Source organism: Desmodus rotundus, chromosome 8 (genome assembly GCF_022682495.2).
Source record: "Desmodus rotundus isolate HL8 chromosome 8, HLdesRot8A.1, whole genome shotgun sequence".
NCBI classification, from domain to species: domain Eukaryota; kingdom Metazoa; phylum Chordata; class Mammalia; order Chiroptera; family Phyllostomidae; genus Desmodus; species Desmodus rotundus.
Genome location: NC_071394.1, coordinates 30952363 through 30974769, shown reverse-complemented (window position 1 = coordinate 30974769; position 22407 = coordinate 30952363). Strand labels below are relative to the sequence as shown.

General features: G+C 43.8%; 1 protein-coding gene across 4 annotated transcripts in view; it reads left to right on the top strand.

Annotated features, from left to right (window-relative positions):
• Positions 1 to 8340: 8340 nt before the first annotated feature.
• The window catches only part of PLEKHF2 (pleckstrin homology and FYVE domain containing 2), a 33389-nt gene continuing 19322 nt past the window's right edge, over positions 8341 to 22407 (top strand). The window contains exons 1-2 of one of the 4 annotated variants that reach the window (XM_053929933.1): positions 21280 to 21426; positions 21907 to 22001. The gene's annotated coding sequence lies outside the window, so the exon portion shown is untranslated. The other 3 variants (XM_045181607.2, XM_053929932.1, XM_053929934.1) reach the window with 3 other exon arrangements.

Here is a 22407-nt window from a genome sequence, read left to right as displayed (position 1 = left end):
TGAAAATGACTTTTTTGTGGGTGAACATTTATTATTCCTTTAATTATCCCTTCTCCTTTTGTGGTTTATGTAATTGAGAATCTGCCAGAGGCAGAACCCCAACTTAAAAATGGCTCAAGTAAAGAAAAATTAGGATTGGCTTAAGTAACTTCAAAGTCCAGAGGAAGAGGTAGCTCCTGGCCTATCAGTGCCATCAGGGCCTGGTCTCACTTGCCGTCTGTCGTTCAGAGGCCCATCAGGAAGAGAGAAGCCACATTAGATCAAAGTGTAACCTAAAGAATTATTAACTGTAACAGGGGACTGGAGTAATAAGGGATTGGCTAGCAAGAAGTGGAAAGAGTTCTAAAGAATAGCAGATATCAGGAGCAATACTTCCCCTGGGGCAGAGACAGAGCACCCAAGAAAAAGCCAGGCACTCCCATCCCCCACCCCCCATCCCAAGCTTCAAACCTTGTTGGAGAGGGCAGAGTTGTGTCTTACTGATTGTCAGACAAATCACTGTCACACCATTTCCATGTGACATTGGCTGAAAACCTACCCCCTAGAATGTGCTGGGAATTCATCCTCTAGGATGCTGGGGAAAGCTTTTCTTGAGAACACTTACCTAAGGGAGGTGCTGGGATTAGCTGCTGGCCACTGGGTACTGCTAGCTCTGAAGGAGCCAGATGCTAGAGGAGCCACTGATGTTGCAAGAGCCAAACTTTGGAGAAGTGGCCTGCATTCCTAGCAAACTCCCTGGAACCAGAAAGCAAACCCCCTTTTGTGTGCCCTCCAGCGCCCTCTACTGACAAAGTGTAACATCATGGCAGCTAGTAAAGAAAAAATGCTTAAGGGCCCACTGTATTTTTGCAGAGCAGATAATAAAGGGCACGTTTGGAGCTAAGAGGCAATCAGTTGATAGCTGATACAAACCTTTACATCCCCTTATTCTCTTTGGGCTCTATATACTCTCCTTATGGCGGCAAGATGGCCCTCAGCAGTTCCAGGCCTTTATCCCTTCCTTTTGGGGACTTCACTGGGAAGAGAAGAATTCTCTTCCCTAATATTGCACCAGATTAAGTTTAACTGACTCTGGTTTTCCAAGCTTGTACCACATGTTTATTTCTGCATCAATCACAGCATCAAGGTGGTTCTGTTACTCTGAATGACAATGCCTGAGTTATCCTACCTGTGGAGGTAGGGGTAAGTCAGCCCCAACCTTATCAAATGTGCAGAGAAAAAAATCAAGTAAAATAAAGCTATTGCTGCCAGAAGAAGGAGGAATGGCTGATAAGCAGGGCAACTAACATTGGTGGTTGCTAGGAGCAGCGAGTGTGGGACCAGACAGGTTTCAATCAGTTACCTCTCTTTCTCACCTATAAAGTGAAAATAATAATAATGCCTATTTGAGTTAGAAGGGATACATAAAAATACCACACCATTATTCCGAATCTGGAAACAATTGAGAAATAGCCTCAAGAGTCAGTAGAATGGAGAAATAACATGTCAACTTTATTACTGAGAAAAGTTGATACTGAATGACATTTGGGGACTGACACAGTCTCTCGTAGTGTTAAACAGCCTGCAGGACTGTCCCTCATCCCAGCCCCTCCTGCCATGTGAATTGGCTGCTGTAAAACTTTTGGCACAGGCATAGAGGAGCAGAGCAAAGTGTATGTTCTTCGTAGGTAGACAACTCTCAAAAAGGAGAGGAGGAGTGAGCTGACCCAGATGTATACAAGTCCTTTTTCCACACTCCCAATAAGCTGTTCTTCCTCTCCTGGGGAAAATACTTGAGGGCGGGGCAAGCGGACAGGAATGTAATCCTAGCAGAGCTCCATTCTCATTTCCTAGCTTTTTGTTCTCTGAACCATTTGGGCTTACTCATTAAGACTATGGTCAACCAAAGTGCTGGCTACCCTCTTAGCGGAAGAGATCAGGGGGTTCATAAGAGCTAGCTTCCACCTTCACGAAGCTTCCTTGGTTCCAATCACTGCTGCTTTGGATTATTTCCTGGGTACTTGCAATATTTCAAATTTGAATTCTTTTCCAGCACTTAAGGACTGGATAATATCCTAGAAAAATCCCATTTCCAAGTTCTCTGGAGGAAAAAATCAAGCAACTTGGGACCCCCATTCTCACAAGGAAATAATTAATTGGAGCTGAGTAGTGGCTGCCAACTTCAGATAGAGCGTGGTATCTCCTACTTGCTGTGGTCCCCACTGCCCTCAGTTATTACAACTGGTCACTTCACTCTCTTACCTACCTGCCTGGCCAGTTCAGGCGTTTAATTTGGTGAACTGCCATGCTAAACCCTTGTGATTGGTGCCTCCCCTGCCATCCTGGGTGGCTGGGTTCAACCAAGGGGATACCTGTCTGTACTCTTTTAGGTGGGGCTGGTCAACAATTACCAAGTGGAGCTTAGAAGGGCCCAGGCAAAGACTGATCTATTTCTACCACTCTTAAGGGAATAAAATGACAATAGGCATCTTACCTTTTCATTTAAGCCTTGCTGTGGTGGTCCATTATAAGCACCATGCAGAAAAGAATTTAGAATGTCCACGTTCACATTCACACTCACATTCGTGAACACCATCAGATCACAATAAGACACACAATAAGAATCCTATGATCCTCACACTGTGTGCGTATCTCAGAAAGGTGAGAAGGGGGAATTTGCTGGTAACCACTGTTGGGAGATAATTCTCTATGGATCTTTTGTGTTTCTGCATGGCTTGCAAAAGATACTGACCTCCCTTTATTCTGGATTATTTCTCTTAGCCTCATCTAAAGATGTTCATATAGGGAACAGCCTTGAAAGATAGAGACAGTATCCCCCTGCAGAGCCAAGGGTAGGCATGCTTACTGTCCAGTATATTACAGATAGTATCCGCTCTGGAGCAAAAGGTATTATTACTGTCCACTCTGAAAGACTGATTCATGTTTCCTAAGTGTAGACTTCTCCTCTTGCCATCAGGCCCTCTTCACATCACCCTGACAGCTGTGTTTATTTTGTGACCTCAGTCCCCTCGTGGCAAGGTAAAATGGGCCAGGCTGGGCACGATCCGAGGACAGCGTTACATTGGCGGGTCAGCACTTATGTCCCAGCTGGAAAGGACGAGCTGGGCCAATCAGAATTTCCCTCTGACAGAATGAAGTTGTTCGTTGTGGAGGAGGAGAGGATAGCGTGCCTAGAAAGACGGAAGATAAGTTGGGGCCATGAATAGTAAAAGCAATTCAAATTTTGAGTGGAACAGAGGCACCCAGAAAAGCAATGGTATGATGAGAAAAATGGAGAGACAGAGAGGGTTCGGCCCAAGAAAAAGGGGAAAGTAGCTTTGGTTGCTGCCAATGGCTTCCTAGTATCTGTTCACAAAGATTTTATCATAAACGCTCTTTTTAATAAGACCTTGAGTCTTTGAGTTAATCAATCGAAGGAGTCCAACCTAAACAGCTGGCCTGTAAACAGATGTGCAGCTGAGGGACATAGTATTGTTGCTCTCCACAAATATTCCTCCTCTAAAAAGTGACTGTGAATTCAGGGCAACCGTCTTAACCATGGGAAACAGAAAGTTGCCTTTAAGGACAAATTTTATGGTGTATAAATTATACATCCATAAACCTGCTACTAAAAAATGTATTTTTAAAAAGTTAGTATAAACACAGATTATTGCGTTTTCTTGAAGTATCAGGGAGGTGATGAAGGACTAATGTGTGGGACAGACTGAGCCTACCTTCAAGGAGCAGGAGGAGCTTGGGAGGCTGTAACCAATGCCCTGAGGTCATTGGATAGGGATTTGTGTCCTAGGTGCTGGGATAGTGCCAGAGATAGATGCTGATATCTGGAGAAGGGGGCAGGTGACTGTAGTATCACATAGTCTGGGAGGCTTGTGTCTGGTTAGATTGTGTTGGCAAGTCCTCCCACCCAAATGACCTTAAAAACATCTGCTGGCATTTTACATTCATTAAGATGACTACGAAAGAAAGAAAGAAAGAAAGAAAGAAAGAAAGAAAGAAAGAAAGGAAGGAAGGAAGGAAGAAAGAAAGAAAGAAAGGAAGGAAGGAAGGAAGGAAGGAAGGAAGGAAGGAAGGAAGGAAGGAAGGAAGGAAGGAAGGAAGGGAGAAAGAAAAAGAAAGAAAGAAAGAAAGAAAGAAAGAAAGAAAGAAAGAAAGAAAGAAAGAAAGAAAGAAAGAAAGAAAAAAGGAAGGAGGGAGGGAGGGAAGGAAGGAAGGAAGGAAGAGAGGGAGGGAGGGAGGGAGGAAGGGAGGAAGGAAGGAAGGAAGGAAGGAAAAGAAAAGAAAAACAAATGTAGGTGTGAATGTGAAGAAATGGGAACCCTGTCCATTGCTACAGGGAACATAAATGGTGCAGCCACTGTAGAGCAACCACCATACTGTTTTCTACGAAGAAGGAAAGGCCTGAGAAGAATGCAGTGAGATTAACCCAGAAAGGGCATTAAATGACACCAGAGACCATCATCCTGGTTTATCAAGGAAAAGAACCCAGAAGAACTGAATGGGACACTTAGGGCTCTCCTCTCTCTCTCTCTCCAAGCCTACGCATAAATATTCATATTCATACATGTATTTGGAGTCTGTGAATTGGAATAGTGTAAATGGACATGACATCTAGCGCCAAGGGCATAGTGAAGAGCTGGGGGGAGGCAGGGCCGTGTGAGCCTTGGGGAGGATGCCTTTGTTGGAGCCAGTGGAGCTGCTGCTGATGCCCTGGGGCACAGTAAATGAGCCATTCCTCCTCCCAGACCCTTAGGACAGTGTCATGTGAGATTCTGGGCATTCCAGGTAAGAAAGGATTTGCTCTTCCAATAAGGCCGATTCAGGTCACTATCTGCCTCCTTCCCCTCTTTGCTGATAAGGAAACAGAAACGCCAATTGGTGAAGTGACAGTGACTTATGCAAGATATGCAGGCGGGTCTATTTCTGCCTCCTTTTATGGAATATTTTGCTTCACTTTCAAACAATTTCAAGTTGTGTATTAGCATGTCCTTATAGGAATTCTTCTTTCTGTATTCTTTGAATCGTCTTTATCCAACTCTGTGGATGGTGGTAAAATATATTCTAATTCACTCAGGAAGGGAATCCTAATGACCCGTCATGTGCTGCCCATGGTGCTGTGGCAATTAACCTGAGAATAGTGCCCTTAGTGTCAAAACAGCCAATCATGGTGACCAGGTATCCTTAGGGCCAATGGCATATACCTGAGGGCGTTTGGAGAAGTAAAGACTGCTGCTGTGGCCTCATTAGTATCTTGCCTCAACCAACAAACCACACACCAAACAGAATGTGTTTCAGCTTCCTACCCAGCAACCACCAAGCAGCCTTTGTGGGGCTCTGTATTAACAGACACAGTTTCATTGCTCTGTGAGGTCTGGTTCATGGGTGCCACTTGCTCACAAAGCCAGATGGGCTATCTAAGCAGTTTCCAATATCAGTGATATAATGGTAGACACATTCCATAAACATATTAGCAGCCAGCACACATTTGAGTGCTCGCTGCATCCCAGGCACTGTTTGAAGTGCTTCTTATGTATTTACTCATTGGAATAATCAGAACAACTCAGTAGGATAGGTGCTACTGTGGCCCTGCCTGAGCGGCTGTAGAAACAAACATGGAGAGCTGTTGAGTCCCGTATCCAAAAGCAGCAGTCAATAAATGGCAGAGATGGGGTTTGAGCCGAGAAAGTCTGGGTGCATAATCTGTGTTTTTAAATCGTTATGCTATTCTGCCCTCCTCCCCACCCATACTGTGTAGTTTGATATGATGGGTAATTACACACCAGAACTGTGCTGTCTTCCAGTCCCCTGAAGGACGTGTGTGTTTGCTTGCTCTTCCCTATCCAGGTGTCATTGGATAACGTCCCTTCTGGATCCCAACATTCTAAGATTGTGTAGCTATGAAAATTTTCTGAGTGAATACAGTTTTTCTGCTGGCTGGTAAAAAACTTATAACTTTTTCAGCCAATGTGTTTCTGGAAAGGCATTACCATCCCATCGCTCTGCTCCCCTGTTTGGAGGAGAAGCCTGCTGGCGTGGCCTGGCTCATCTGACCCTGAGTGGCCCAGCAGGGAGTCCGAGGTTCTCACCCACAGCTCTGGAGGGGGAGCCAGGACTCCCAGACTGGGTGGGGGAGCCGGCAAGGCAGGTTTACAGAGAGCTGAAGCCAAGTGGAATGGGTGGGATCAGAAACCCAGTGAAGACAGGGGAGGAGAGGCAAGGCCAAGGGAGTCTCTGGAGAGTGTTCTGGGCCTTTCGGAGCAGCTCTGTGCAAGACCAGAGACAGGAAGCTGTTGCCAGAAGCACAGCATGTTTCAATGAACTTCACAAACTTCAGAAAAAACTTAAAACTCTATTCAAATCTTTGTTAATTTATGAGGCCATAAGTAACATGTAATCAGTATGAACAATTCTGTGCATTTTTCCACTTAGTGTTGTGAATAGAGCCTTTCCAGAAATCAACATAGTCCACATTCTTAGATTTCTGATAGTTTTATGGCATTTCTTCCTATTGCTGATTGGCCATTTCCTTATTCTTGAAATGAATAGCATCTTTCCCTTCTGGGCACTGCTTCGGTAAGGTGTTGTAGAACTGTACCTGCTAAAGCGACATTCCCCTAGGCACACAGACACCTGGCCAACTCACTGTGGGCATAGAATCTTGACCCAAAGAGTCACCCTTTGTCCACTTTGTCCAGGTTTTCACCTATACCAATAACCAAAGGTATACTGGGACTGAGGGTTTCATAAAACCCTCAAAGGATTAACTAAGAAAGGCCAACCGAGACTATGATGAAATAAATACCAGTTTTCCTACACATGGCCAGATATTTCATAAGTTTCAAAATATTGCATAGGGGGCTTCTATGGTAACTTGTAAATCCTTTGGGCACCGCTAACCCTGTCGTCCCTGCTGTCCAGTCCAATTCTTCCTCTGCTTTGTCATCCTGATTCTGCTGGTTTCACTTTCCTGCTTAATTAACACCCGCCACTGAGTCCTACTGGTCTTAGAATGAAACCTGATCTGAGTGGGCCCAATGTAATGTAAGGGTCCTGATAAAAGCGAGGCAGGAGGGCCAGGGTCAGAGAAGGGTCATGTGAGGATGTAAGCAGAGATGGGTGTGAGGTGAGGCCATGAGCCAAGCAATTGGAGTACCCTCTAAAAGCTGAAAAAGACACATTCTCCCCTAGAGCCAGAGCAGCAAGAGGGTGTTGAGGAACATATGGGAAAACTCCAAGGCTTCCACGTTATATTCTTCAATGTTGTAGAATTAGCCTGTGAACATCAGCAAGTACAACAAAGACTTGTGTTTATTAACTATAGGCCACAGTGTTTATTAGGTGCCCTCTGTGTGCACAGGCCTCTGCTTTACATATAATTGTATTAGGTTGAGAGTAAAAAAACCCCAAAAGATATGTTCAAGTCTTAATCCCCAGAACCTGTGGATATGACCTTCTCTTGAAAAAAGGTTTTTGCAGATGTAATTACATTAAAAATCTCAAGATGATATCATCTTGGACTTAGGATGGGCCCTAACTCCAATGACAGATGTTCTTGTAAGAGAAATGCAAAGGGGGATTTGAGGCTTAGAGACCCGGAGGGGCAAAGCCATGTGAAGACGGAGACAGAGCCTGGAGTTATGCTGCCAAAGCCCATGAATCCACCAGTCATGGGAAGCTCAAAGAAGGGATTCTCTCCTAGAGTTTCAGAGGGAGCACAGCCCTCCAACACCTGTAGAGGGGGTGCAGACTTCTGGCCACCCGAATTGTGAGAGAATAAATTGTTTTTGTCTTTAAGCCTAGTTTGTGGCATCATGATGGCACCTCAGGAAACTAACACAACCGTCTTCCCTACACTTGTCTACTATGTCAAAAGCCATTGAGACCCTATTTGCCTATTGTGTTACAGACAGAAGACACTTTGCCATCCTGTGCCCTCCCATTCCTCCATGCTTCTGCTTGCCATCCTTGTCTCACCCCTCCAGTGCTTTAATGACCCAACTCCGTGCATTTCTCTGACTTTGCTTTCAGTACACATAGTACAACCAGCATTAAGATTAAAAATCTTTAGCAACCAGGATGGCACAGGTGCTGAACAGCCGGAACGGACGCTGGCTGCAGCGATGTTGGAGCAGAGTCCAGGAGGCCCCGCTGAGCCAGGCATTGCCTCTGTACATGCTGGATCGTGGCTGCCAGATGTTGGCAAGAGTCCTAATGTTAATTCTTACTGTGTACTGGGCACCGTGATAAGTGGAATATCTTTGTGAAACCTTACTACAACCTGGTAGGTTGGTGAAACCGAGGCTTAAAGGGGTTCAATGATGTGCCCAAGGTCACACAAGTGGTGAAGCAAGTGCCAGGGAGAGGTGTGCTGCATGCTTATGATACAATCTAGTGCAGAGAACTCAGAGTATGAGGAGGCCCAGGCACTTCCTGGGGTCAGGGATTTCAGCCAGGACCCGGAAGGCGAGAACCTGGTGAGATATCCTGAGCCCAGAGGCTTCCCCACACCTGCTGTTCTTTCCCTGCCTGCTTACCTGAACTGACCCACAGTGAAGTCTTAGCATGGAGAGGACACACACTTCTGTGAGGTAAGACCAGAGGTCAGGTAAAGCAAGAAAACCTGTATGTCTAGTCTTGGAAGGAAGAAATGAAACCAGAGAGAAAATGGGTGGTATTGTCTTGAAAGAGGGAAGGGCCCTCAGCCGCCTGAGGCTTGCAGAGGAGAAGAAAGGGGAACCGGGGAGAACTACTTCAGCCTCACTCAGAGGTGTGGCCCCTGGGGCTTAACCGCTGAACACCTGTGCTCCCCAGACAGCCAAGGGGAGGATAAAGTAAGTGGGGCTGGTGCCATGGAATTTACCAATGGCTGACCTCTTCCCCTCTTCCCCTATATGCTGATAGTCATGCTTGCTGAAAGCTAGTGGCATTTCTGGTACTAGAAATGCAGGTGTACTTTAGAGGAACTTTTAAATAAATCTAGTCCTAAGTGATTCATTGTTCTATTACATTAGGTAGTCGTTGGCAGATCTGTCACACATAAGCAAAGCTGAGCTATTTCAGGGCCTTGTACTTATGACTCATTTGCTGACTTTATATTTTCTACCACTCTTCTATAACTGCATTCTTTCATTTAGTGTACAGAGGTGATAGTTATGTTTTTACCTTTCCCTACATTTTTTTCTGTGTGATCAAAATGACATCAACAACAACAACAAAAGACAGATATGGTTTTCTTTACGGTTTCATGGAGATTTTGCCCTCACTGGTGTGGCTCAGTGGATTGAGTGCCAGCCTGCGAACCAAAGAGTTGCCGGTTTGATTCCCAGTCAGGGCACTTGCCTGGATTGTGGGCCAGGTTCCCAGTAGCAGGCACACAAGTGGCAACCACACATTGATGTGTCTCTCCTTCTCTTTCTTACTCCCTTCCCCTCTCTAAATATAAATAAACAAAAAAAATCTGTAAAAAATATTTCATGGCGATTTATAAAACTAACTTTGACACTAGTGCTTCAACTCATACCTGAAATTACAAATAAGCTAATATAAATGCTCTTCTGAGTTTTTCAGTAACTAAAAGTGTGTATCAAGATAGCCTTGCATTTGAAGGACTTATCAGATTATGTACCCACCTTGCCAAATCGCCAATTCTTCAAATTTTTTTTATGTTTAGTAGATCTACTTCATCCATCATTGCTACTGAGGTCTAAAAACTTCGTCCTGAACACCTGCCTCAGTTTTTGTCAACACCAACAGGACTGGAGGAGAGAAGACAAAAATATGTAGTGACCAAGAAAAGATGAACCGGTATGACTGAGAAGACTAAGTGTTTCTTTCGCTACACTATTTCTGGAAGGTCTCCCCTGGCAACTTTAAATGTTGTTATATCACTTTTCTTGGAGGCTTCTCTAGTGGTTTAAATATGGCGAGAGAATGAGAGAAGTGTAATTTGAAGGGAGGGGAGAGTCTGGCTTCCCTGATTAAAAATGTTTCTCCATTTCCCCCCTTTAGCTTGAAACCCTTTCTAGTTGACTCAGCCACACTGGCTGGAGCTGTCTCGCACACACTCAGAGGGATGCACACTTCCCCATTCATACAACCACATCAGGAAGTTAGAAGTGGAACTTTGACTCAACAGGAGTTTTTCTATCCACGTGCTTTTCATACAGGAGTTGCCAGGCCCCAGGTGGGGCTCTTCACACAGCGCCACGGTTTCTTCTCAGTGGTGCCCACCCTGAGCAATCGGTAGATAGTTTTGAGAGAAGCTTGGACCTCAGAGAGCTGCCCACTGTCATTTTCCCAGGCAGATGCCCTAAAATTACAGATATTTACAAGTTAACACTTAAGGAACGGTACTCCGCAACAGCTGCGATGTTCTCAGTTTTTAAAAGGTTTCCTAGATGCTGCAGATGGTGATTTTGTTCTTCAGCCATGACAACAGGCACCCAGATCACGCTTTTAGGATGATTGTGCTCAATACCTCTGGGTTCAATTTAAGCACATTTCAAAATAAAAATAAATGTATTTTAGAGAACCAAAAGTGACTCGAAGTGGCTGGATCAGAGCGTGGTATCATGAATTAGGAGTCTTTGTTGAAATCAACAGAAAACCCAACTTACACTGGCTTAAACCATAAAGGGAATTCATCATTTCACCTAAAAAAACAGGGATTGTTCAGGATATAGAAGGCTTGACGATGTCAAGTTCTCGTTTCTCCTCCTCACTCTGTTCTGGCTTCCACTATGTGAGCTGCATCGGAGGGAAGACTTCCTTCGTGGGGCTGAGATGGGTGTCAGCAGTCCTGGGGTTATATGATTCCAGTATTTCACAATTAAAAAGTGAAAGTAACACGAGGCCATGGTAGACAGTATCGGTTTTCACCGGTATATCATTTTTTCTCCTTCCTGGATGCACAAGACTACACTTCCTGGCTTGCCTGGTGCTGACCAGTAGGCTGTGAGCCAAAATGAGTGTGTCCCCTCCAGACGGAGGCAGTGAAAAGTCCTGTGCAAGCTTTCAGCTCTCCTTCCTCTTTGGGGGGATAGTGAGGGCCAGATTGAAATGGTTAAGCTACAAGAGCCAAGAAGCCTGGATCCCTGAGTCACTGCTTGGATGTCAGTTGCCTTGGAGAATTGTCAGATGATCCGGTTATAGATTTCTCTGTGTCCCATCACTCCAGAACTGACTGGCTTCAGACAAGAATTTACTGTTATCTCTGTGGCTCTGTGTGGGCTGACTGGGCTCAGCAGGGAAATCTCACTAGCGGTCTCTCCCCTGGCTGCAGTCAGTGGTCAGCTGGAGCTGCAGTCATCTAACAACTCACCTGAGCTGACATCCAAGAGGTCTCAATCACCCGGCTAGAACTGATGCTACCCGAATACCTCTGTGGCTTGGGCTTCTCACTGCATGGATCCTGAGCTCTGAGAGGAAGCATGCCAAGAGTGTGTGTTCCACGAGACCCAGGAGGAATTGAAAGGCTTCTTATGACCTTGGATGTCCTGACCCATCATTGCTGTCATCTTCTATTGGTCAAGGCAAGTCACTAAGTCCAGTCCAGGTTCAAAGGGAGGAGAATTAGACTCTTACTCTTGATGCAGGGAGTAGCATATGGTAAAGGGAGGGAAATTATTGACAATGGCCATCTTTCATTATCTACTATAAGTGACCTACAGTGGCCTTTGGTGAACAAGTAACCAATTTTATATGTTAAGTTATTGAGACTTTGGAGGTTGTTACTTTAGCATAAGTGTAGCCTAAGCTGATGAATATAATTACAGAATATATGGAATAGATTGAAAGAAAAGAATGACTGATTAACCTTTCATATATTTCCTTGTCTTTTGTACACATTTATATAGTTATCATGCCATTGAGACAAATTGATAGTGTTTTTCCCCCCACTTAGCATTATAATGTAAACATATCTCTTTCTTATCAAGGTCTTAGTAAAGATTTTTAATTATTGAATAATATTTCATTGTCACAAAGTACTTGACTGCTCCCAAATAGACACTTAGTATTTCCCCATTTATTTGATATTATAACTAATGCTGAAATAAATATCTTCATGTACAATACACTATCTCTTTATTAGATTATATTCATTCATCTTTAGATCCTTGGTTTTGAAAGGTTTATTCCAATAAATTTCTTGAGAGCATCCCTAACTATACAGTATTCCCCATCTTCCTGTGGACAATGCCCAAATTTAGGTTTTCAGTCCTGGCTTCTCCCCTTACTCTAAACTTGATATCACTACTTGGGATTGCTAATAGGCATTTCAAACTAAATATGTCAAATGATTCTTGATTCTCCTCCCATTTTCTCAAAGCAGCTCCTTTCCCAGGCATCTTCATCTCAGTAAATGGCGTCACAGTCATCCCAGCGACTCAAGCCTCAATCTCAGAACCCTTCTTCATTCCATCTATTCTCTTGCCTTCTTGCAGTCAGTACACAAGTCCTACGCATTCTGCCTCCAAAATGTATCTCACTAGTCCATTTCCCCTTCTTCCCAAAGCTGCCATCTTGGTCTAAGCTATCATCATCTTCCCTTGAGCTACTTACCGCAATGGCCTGCTGAGAGATGTCTTCCTTCTATTTTGGCTTTCCGTTCTGAATTCAATCTGCTAGAACTAGAAATCAAATAGTATCAGTCTCCTGCTTTTAACCCTTTAGTTCAGGCCAGAACCCTTCTAGCCTCTGCCTACCTCACTGAGCTCGTTACAGCTGCTCCCTCCTCTAGTCACACTGACCTTTCTACTGTGAGTTCACTATCCACTCTTTCTGCCTCAGGGCCTTACACACACGTTCCTCCCTTGGCCTAGAACACTTTCTTCTCCTTCTTCCCAGAGTTGCCGCCCTCATTTTTCAATTTAATCATCTCCTTAGAGAGGCTGTATGAACTATCCTGTCTGATACAACCAGTCATTCTCCACTAAATACCCCATAATGACTCCAGAACTTTTTCTTCTAACTACAGTTGATATTCAGTGTTACTTTGTACTAGTTTCAGTGCTGGTTAGACATGTAATTTATGGTGTCACCCCCTGATAAGCCTAGTACCCACCTGGTCCCATGCATAGTTATTACAATATGATTGACCTCGTTCCCTATGCTGTAATTTGCACCTTGTGCCTATTTTGTAACTACAGGTTTATACTTCTTATTACCTCCAGAACTTTTTTTATTGTTGTTCAAGTACAGTTTTCTGCCTTTCCCCCCCTGCCCCTCCCCCCCTCACCTCGTTTCCCTGTTTCCACCCTCCGCCCTTGTTATTGTCCATGTGTCCTTTATAATTTTCCTGTAAACACTTCACCCTTTTCCCCCATTATCCCCTCCCCTCTGGTCATTGTCAGCCTGTTCTCAATTTCAATGTCTTTGGTTATATTTTGCTTGCTTGTTCATTTTGTTGATTATGTTCCAGTTAAAGGTGAGATCATATGGTATTTGTCTTTCACCACCTGGCTTATTTCACTTAGCATAATGCTCTCCAGTTCCATCCATGCTGTTGCAAAGGGCAGGAGCTCCTTCTTTCTTTCTGCTGTGTAGAATTCCACTGTGTAAATGTAGCATCGTTTTTTTGATCTATTCATTTACTGATGGGCACTTAGGTTGCTTCCAGCACTTGGCTATTGTAAATTGTGCTGCTATGAATATTGGGGTGCATAGCTTCTTTTTGGAGTGGTGTTTCAGGGTTCTTAGGATATAATCCCATCAGTGGAATTGCTGGTTGAAAAGGCAATTCCATTTTTAGTTTTCTGTACCTCAAGAACTTTAATAGGAGAGTAGTTTAGGGGCAATAATCTGGTTGAGAGTGTGGTGGTGGGAGGGGCTGGTGGTGACTTTAGGCGAGGACGCTTGTCTCGAAGATTCATGTGCATATAGCAATTTACACGAGATCAAGAGACTCACAATTTTTCCTCTCAAAGAAGAGTAATAGTGATTGTGGGATTGATGGACATTATGGAGTTAAAGTGCTCTATACATACCTAAGTGATGTCATGGTACTTACCATGTCTATATCGTATATTACACTCACCACAGTCAGCAGTTGTCTTGTTTATTATCTGTCTTTTCTCCCTTTGCTACAGTGTAGGCTCCATGAAGAATGGTCCTTGTCTGTCTTCCCTACATACCCCATGCCATCTTCAACTCTTAAAACAATACCTGGCACATAGCAGTCAATAGATGTTTTTTTGAATGAATGAGTGAATTGACATATGAATAAATAAGATCTAATTCACACTGTCTTTTCTTTCCACCCTAACTTATCCCCCAGTGAAAGATTTCCATGGGTTAGTTTAGCCTTCAAGTACATTGATGTACATATTTATATTTCTATACATATACATCGTCCTTTATTTCTGGGAAAGTAGAATGTGTATCAGGAGTCTTATTGAAGGAGAGCAGAGGCTAGGAGAAACTAAGGTGAGGATACACTGGAGATGATTTGGAACACAAACAGGAAAACAGTTCAGTACTCGGAGAAAGGGTAAGAAGGTACCGCATAGCAGGGAGAAGCCCTTCATAACTCTGTGTTTTCCACTGAAAAAATTATTTTCCACTATCAAAGAGCTATTCCATGTTTTCCAAATCAACGTGTCATTTCCAATCCTTAGGAATTTTGACCCCAGCTTTAGAAACTGTCCTCTGTACCAAGTCCTATGGTCTCTGGCTGTGAGCCCAGGTCTCTTGCCTCCGTTCCCTGTTACCCGGGGGCTTTGGCTGCCTTGCCAGCCACTCAGTTTCATTTCTAACTTTGGGTTTCCTTGTGTGAGAGTCATAATGGGACAAATAGGGATTGTATGTGCTGAGGCCTGGCTGAACAGGAGCAGGACAACTGCTCTGCAGGTTTGGGCCTTTTCTGCAGGTGCTAGGGGGTAGAGATTATTTTTTCCATCTTATAAATTTTACTAGTAAGAAAATTGAGGCCCAGAACAATTAAGCCATTTACACAAAGTTATGCAGCTAATAAATTGCAGAATTAGAATTTGAACCCAGGTCTATCTGGCTCTAAACTCTAAATGTTTTTATTTTAAAAATGCATTTTTGATTAAATCATGCTTAATTTATTCTCTTTACACAAAAGTATGATCTATTTATACCAGTATTCTATAAAAATATATTGCTTTCTAAAATAGATTCTCCTGATAACATTTAGATTTAAAGTTTCTGTTAAATTTTATTCAATCTGGCCCCACCTTTAAAAACTTAATATCGTGTTCTAACGTTGCAGGTTGTATACTTATACTAATAGTTTTACAGAAGATTAGCTTTTTCAATAACTGCTTGTTGAGGTTTATGCGTCGTCATTTACAGTAGCTAATGTTGAGGAGTGAGGCATTGGCTGTATAATTTCCCTCTCCTGGCAGGGAGATTATATGTAAATAATTTAGGAATTTTCTATAGAATAAAGCAACTATTGTGTCCTTTTGTGCATGAGTACTTGAGTATAATTTCTTCTTCATTTACAAACTTACTCATAAGTGTGCCTTCTAAAAAATAAAACAATACATTCTTATTATAGAAGATGGTAATTCACGGAGAAGAAAAAGAGTCATGTATAATCCTGTCAAAGATAAATATTAATATAGTTGTATAGTTTATATGTTTGTTCTATATGAAAGTTTACATATTTTGCATGTAATTCACTCATCTACCTGGAATGTATTTTAAGGCTTATGTTTAGGGTAAGACAGAGATAATGAGCACAAAACTAGTTCCTTAGTTTCCAATATGACAAATACATTATGTTCTTGTGAGAAATGTAGAAACTTAGTTTGGAGTGAGATAAATCACAATCAATTTATTGCCATTGTTGGGAAAATTCACATGATTCTTGATGTGTACTAGGTTTATATGTTAAACTCCCCAAGGTCAAAATCAGATTTCTGCTAAACAATGTAACTTTTGAAAATATGGCTAAGCGTCTCTGTTCAAATTTAAATATCATTTTTTTGATTCTAAGCTAAGATAGCTTGGGAGATGGTTAAAAGAGCAGTCACCTGAGAAATATGATTTACAATAAATTTTTTAAGAAATAAGTTAAAATGATTACCTTTCAAGTAATACCCCAACCTCTCCAAGAGACTTATGCAATAATTTTTTGGAATAGATTTTATTTTTTAAGAGAAATTCATGGCAAAATTGAGTGGAAAGTACAGAGTTTCTACGCACCCCTGCCCCCACTGACGCACAGCTTCCCCCACCAGCAATACCCTGTCCGAAGCAGTGCATTTGTTACAACCCAGGGACCTACACTGACGTGTCAGTGTGACCTAGAGTCCATAGCTTGCACTGGGTTCACTCGTGGTGGTGTACATTCTATGAGTTTTAACCGTTATTAGCATCATACAGAATAATTTCACTGCCCTAAGTAGCCTCTGTGTTCTGCCTGTTTCTCTCTCCCTCCTCTCCTAACTCCTGGCAACTACTGATCAGTTTACTGTCTTGCAATATTTTAAAAGCAATCTTCGATGTTCATTGGGGAACTTTTCTAAATAATCTTCTAACTGGTGACTATAAGGCTCTCTGATAAAACAGCATTGAACTGTATTTTCAAGGGTCTCAGGGCCTTCCTGCTTCAAAGCAAAAGGTGTGCAGTGCTGCTATTTGGGGCTGTGGTTATAACTTAGATTATTCTCTTTACATAATGTATTTTTTATAAGGCACACAGTATCTGTTCCCACTTCCTGCAGCCCAGGATCTGCAGCGAATGCGGTTGTGCCAAACTGGTTTGTAGGATACACAATGGCTAGCAAAGCCACGAATGTCCGTAATTAAATGTTTATTTTAGAAAGACATGCTGCGTGTATTATAGGTTCTTTTCCCGTAGACAGGGAGCATTTTACCTTCTGTAAGGAATGTAAAATCACTTTTGTTTAGAAAAAAAAGCATAAAATGTATTGTTTTTTTAATCATGTAGCTGTCAGTCTGGGCCTATTTTGAGACTGGATATTTAAGATAAGTAACAGAGTTTGTTTTGTGTTATTCAGGATAGTTTATTTAGTGCTTATTTTTATATATATTTAAACTTTGTTTGGAAATAATTTCAAACTTATGGTTTTCAAGAATAGAAATAGTACCAAGAACACTCATATACTCTTTACTCAGATTTACCTACTAACATTCACACCATTTGCATTCTCATTTATGTAGGTGTTTTTTCTCTTTGATATATAATATATGTTATACGTGAAATTTTTTTCTGAGTCATTTGAGGTTGAATTATATACATCATGGTCCTTTACCCTAAATACTTTAGTGTGAATAGTCCAAGAATAGAGGTATTCTTTTATATAATCAGAACAGTAAATTTAACTTTGGTACACCACTTTTATCTTATTTTCTCTTCATATTCTGATTTTATCAATTATGTCTCTTGTTGCATTCACCCCTTCCAATACAGGATTTAGTCCAGGGTCAAGCATTGCGCTTAGTGTCATGTCTCTTTCACTTCTCTTAATCCGGGACATTTTCACCGCCCTTTTAAAGAATATATTCCCACCCCCTTTTAAAAAAATAGAATATTCATCTTTTCAGGTTTGCCTAACACTTACCCAGAACTATAGGGAAACAGTGCCCTGTGATCTGAGCTGCCTGTTTGAAGTTGTGCTGGAGAATAACGATTTCTCCTTTTCTTCTTTCTTTTAAATCTCACATATGTGTCTCCATTGGCAGAATTGAACTGGGAACTATTCTGGAAAAGTCCACTGGAAAATAGAATTCTAGGCTTTCTCTCCACAGTGCAGAGGAGAATGTAGAAAGGGGTGGCAGTAACGCTGAGTGGCACACACTCCTGTTCTATTAGGACTTCCAGATAGAAAGGAGAACAAAACAGTGAGCTGCTTGCCCTTGGGGGGCTTACAATCTTCAGAGAGATCTGTAAGTCCAATGGGGAAAATACATAGGGCTGTGACTGAGAATAACAAAGGCACTCTCTCAGGGCACAGAAGCCTGAAAGAAGACAGGGGGCCACAGTTCTGTGCAGGTCAGGGAGGGGCGGGCCTGTAGCTGTCTATGTAGAGAAGTGGCCAGAGCAGTGGGACCCGTAGCAGAAGAGAGTTGGTATATTAAAAAAACGAAACGAAACAAAACAACAACCCATAGGTGTATGTGACTGGACTTTGGCAGAGCTCGGCCTCATTTTTAGGTGGAGAGGGTGGCAGAGGCTGGATTGTGCTGGGCTTAAAGGACCTGGTGATGAGCTGACATTTTTGTGTCTAAGTAAAATAGAAATATTCCTACCCTATGTGGCACCTTTGGGCAAATTAGAAAAAGGCATCTACTCCTCAAGACTTTTCCATTTTGTTGGAAAGTTGTAGTAAAATACTTTTATTAGAACAAGGCACTTCACTAAAATCTACCAGAGAATATTTGTAATAAACATTAATTTACAGAGCTCCGCTGTGAAAGGCAGCCTTCCACAGGGTTGTTCTACTTACAACCTGTGTGGCTGTGTATGGCGGCCTCAGTGGGGAGCCACAGAACAGTTTCTGCAGGGGAGTGGCCTGACCCCGTGTGGTCCTGTGCAGATGGGACAGAGGGGAGGGGGAGTGTCTTGGAGGTCAGTCCTACAGTATTTTGGAGGCAAAGGGATTGGATGAGGAGATGGAAACAGGACGAGGTGGTGATGACGCATCAGGTTTGTGGGTGGCGGTGCCACCGTCTCACTGAGACGGCATGACTGGGAGAAGACCTGGTCTGTGGGGGGAGAGACAAAGAACGCAGGAGTAACGAACATCCAGCTGTTTGCCATCTTCCCTTGAATGCTCTGTTTTCAACCAAAAGTTAACCAAACTTTTGTCTTTGCCTCAAATCAGTATCCTCGATAAACTTACCCATTAGAACCAAGGACAATAGCAAGATCTTTGCCTTTCAGGCTTTTAGAATTGGGTTAATTTAAGGTCAAATTTTACCAACATTTCCAGGTTCCTCTCTGTTTCAGGTGCTCTGCCAGAGACTTATACACCTTCTCTCATTTCCTTCACTCAGCCACCTGTGAGCTGCGAGTCCCTTGTTTTTTTCAGCTTTGTCAGTGCTGTACTATAGAACTTTCTGCAATGATGAAATACTTTACATCTGCACCGTCCAGCAATCATGTGGCTACTAAGTACTTGAAATGTGGTCAGTGTGGCTGAAGAACTGAAGTTTTCATTTTACTTGTAACTAGATGTGCTAGTGATGGCTAGTGACTACCGTATATGCAGTACATCTCTAAATGAATGGTTTCCAAATAGGGGTCCACACAGCCCAGGGAAGGTATAGAATTTGCAGAGTGCAGAAAGAAAACACACACATTTTAAATCACTGTTACTGATTTTTTTCTGTATGTTTTGAAATGTACCTAAAATATCAGGTATATAATACATAATTAATATATATTGTATATAATAATTTTATATAGTACTTAGCACTTTGTTTTGCAAATATTAACTCATTTAATCTTCACGACATTGTTGAGTAGATACTTTTATTTTCCCCATTTTACAAATGAAGAAACTAAGGCAATATTTGGATGTGGCTAAGCACGCAGATAGTTGGCAGCAAAGCCAAGATTTGAGTACATTTTAGCTGCTAAGTCCAAGCTTTTTAGGGTAAACTACATAAGTACATTGGAAGGGGGTCGAGGTGGAGAAGGCAAACATTTCTACTGATGGGTGAGGAACCAAAAATGTTTGGTGACTAATGCTCTATACCAGACCTTAACAACCTTTTAGGTACAACAATTCCTAATCTCAAATTTTAAAGGTATTTTGGAGATAATCAAATCCATCTTTTTTTCCACTGTTGCTCTGGAGGTAGAGGGGTATGAAGATGAATGAAGATGGGGTAGGGTGACCGTCATCTACAGAGACAACTGTAAATAACACATGTGAAGATTTGTGTGATCGTGATCCTGTAAGTTTCCCCATTTAAAAAAGTTCATCCTTGCTAGTTTTGTTCTAGTTAGTAATTTTTAAAAAACATTTGCTTGTTTTTGAGACACTGAAGTAGGGGAGGATGGGAGGCTGAAGACCTGGAGGGAGTAGAATCCCAGGCTCAAGAACAGGTGGAAAGAATACAGGTCCGGAATCAAGACCTGCTCACGTTCCCTCGGTGGGTGCTCAGTTATGTGCGCCTTTGTTGCTGGTGGCTCTAACTCAAGTGTAATCAATCCCTGAAAGAGATCCATGGGGAAGATAAATTTACCCAAACCTAATTTCCACCTACACATTTAAGAGAGTATGCCATTCCGCCACGTCCAATTCCTTGTCTATCCTAGAAATCTCTGGCATCTCTCTGGGTACCCACCAGTGTGCTTAGCAAAGAGTTGTATAAATGAAAGAAAGGCAGGTTTAACTTTACATACTATCATTACAGTTTCTTGGTATGTGAAATACTAAATGAGGTTTTGTGTCATCAGAGAAGAGTTTTGGAAACCAGAGATATAATGCAGGGAATAAAGCCACGGACTGAAAAAAAAAGGGGGGGGTGAGTTGGGTGGGCTGTGCAGAGAACGTAGGATATGTGTGTTGTTGGCGGCTCTCTCGGTTTCAAGTCCTAGGAGTTTCAGGAAAGGCAAATGGAAGACGTCCTGCAAAGTGTGAATGGCAAATACATGTCCACTCAGCCGTTTTGGGGCATCTAAATTCAAAGACTTTCTTTGCCGGCCGAAGAAAGTTCTTGAGTTCCTGGGGAGGGCTGTTTGGTGGTGGGAGAGAAGGTCGCAGCCTTCCTTCCGGAAATTCTTCTGGTTTACCTAAAAACTTCGTGGATAGACGAAAAACCCTCTCTTTAGGCTTGCTGGAGCCACGCAGGCCAGGTAAGACCTCACGTGCAGCCAAACTGCTCCCAGCAGCCCTCCCCACACTGGCCGAAGGAACCAATTCCAGGCCTGGCTGCTTAGGTGGGTGTGGCCTCCACAGTGGCCCCGCCCCCTCAAGCGCGTCCTGCTCTGCCGCTCGGGCGGGGCTCGGGAAACCCGCAGGAAAGGGCGGGGAGCGAGTGCTCGTGCGCGCGCACTCGCGCCTGGCGTGTGGGCGGCGGCGCGCCCGTGCGCGCGCAGAGGAGAGGCCAGTCGAGGAGGCCGTACTGGGGTTCGAGTAGAGGGGCGGGGGCGTCACCTGCGAGCGGCTACGCCTGTCGCCCGCGGCGTCCAGATCGAGCCGGCTGCGCGGGGCCGCTGGCCCACACCCTGGGAGGCCGAGGCGGGGGAGCGGGCAGAGTCCACGCCCGCGCCCGGGACTGGAAGGAGTCGGACGTTGGCCGCCGCCGCCGCCGCCGTCCGCGCCCGGCCGGGTAGGTGAAGCCTGGGTTGCTTGTCCGCCGGCCTCTGGCGGGCTGGGGGAGGAGAAGCGAAACTTTCCGGCGCTTTTCCCCGCGGTTCCCGGGCCGTCCGCGGCGCGGGGAGGTGTTGTCGTCGCGGGAGGCAGCGGCCGACGCCATGTTGGGGTCTGTGAGAAACGGGGCGCTCCCGAGCCGCTCCCCTGGCGCTGGGGTTGGCCGGTGGCGCCCGGGACGGGTCGCGCAGCCCGTAGGACGCCGCCGCCGTTGCCGCGGGCCGGCTCGCCGGCGGTGGGGAGGGTCCGCGGGTGCGCGGGGCGGGGATCGGGCGGACGCGCCACTGGGGCCCCGGGGTCGGGCTAGGTAGAAGTTGTGGGGCTTGAGGACTGGGGTCCCGGGCGTGGTCAGGGCCCCATTTGTGGCCAGGGCGCCCTAGGGTCCCGATATCTTTCTGTCCAAAAGTTTGCAGAGGCTGGGCGTCAGGGACTTTGTAACTCGAACGGCATATTTTAAGTGACTTGGGGCAAAAATGGCACCTCAGGATTTGCTCTGATAGGAGCGGTGGCTCTTACACATTATTTATTTGGAATTTAAAAGTTTCGTGGCGTTTTGCCGAATTTATTTTTTCTTTTAAAAATTTTATTGAAGGCCGACACAGCTTGCTGTTCTCGTTTTTTGAATACCCTTGTGTGCTCTTGGTGCATGATAGCAGTAACGTGTGCGCGCGCTGGAAATGAGTGCAGGTAACGAAGCCCTTCCCTGTAATTCATAGATTCACAAAGTATGTAAGCTGATGAATGCCTTCTTGTTGTGTTTCAGTACGTGACTGAGAGGCTCATTAAAGAAAGCTTTAGACAGGAACGTGACTGAGACTTAAAGGCGTGTGTTGTTCTTTTAAAAACAAGGTGAAGTGATCCTGACATTGCGATTTTGTATCCCCCCCCCCCCCCTTTGGTTCCTTAAAGGTGCATGCCTGGCATGTTTTGAGCATTTACCTTTTTCTGTGTGTTCTCTGGCAGCTTATGGGGACCTCAGGTTAATTCAGTATTAACCAAGACTTCTATTTTTAATCTCTTCAGGTCCTGACAGCACTGGAGGTGAATGGTATTAAGTTACTTATTTGGAAAGCACATATAATCGCCTCAAAAA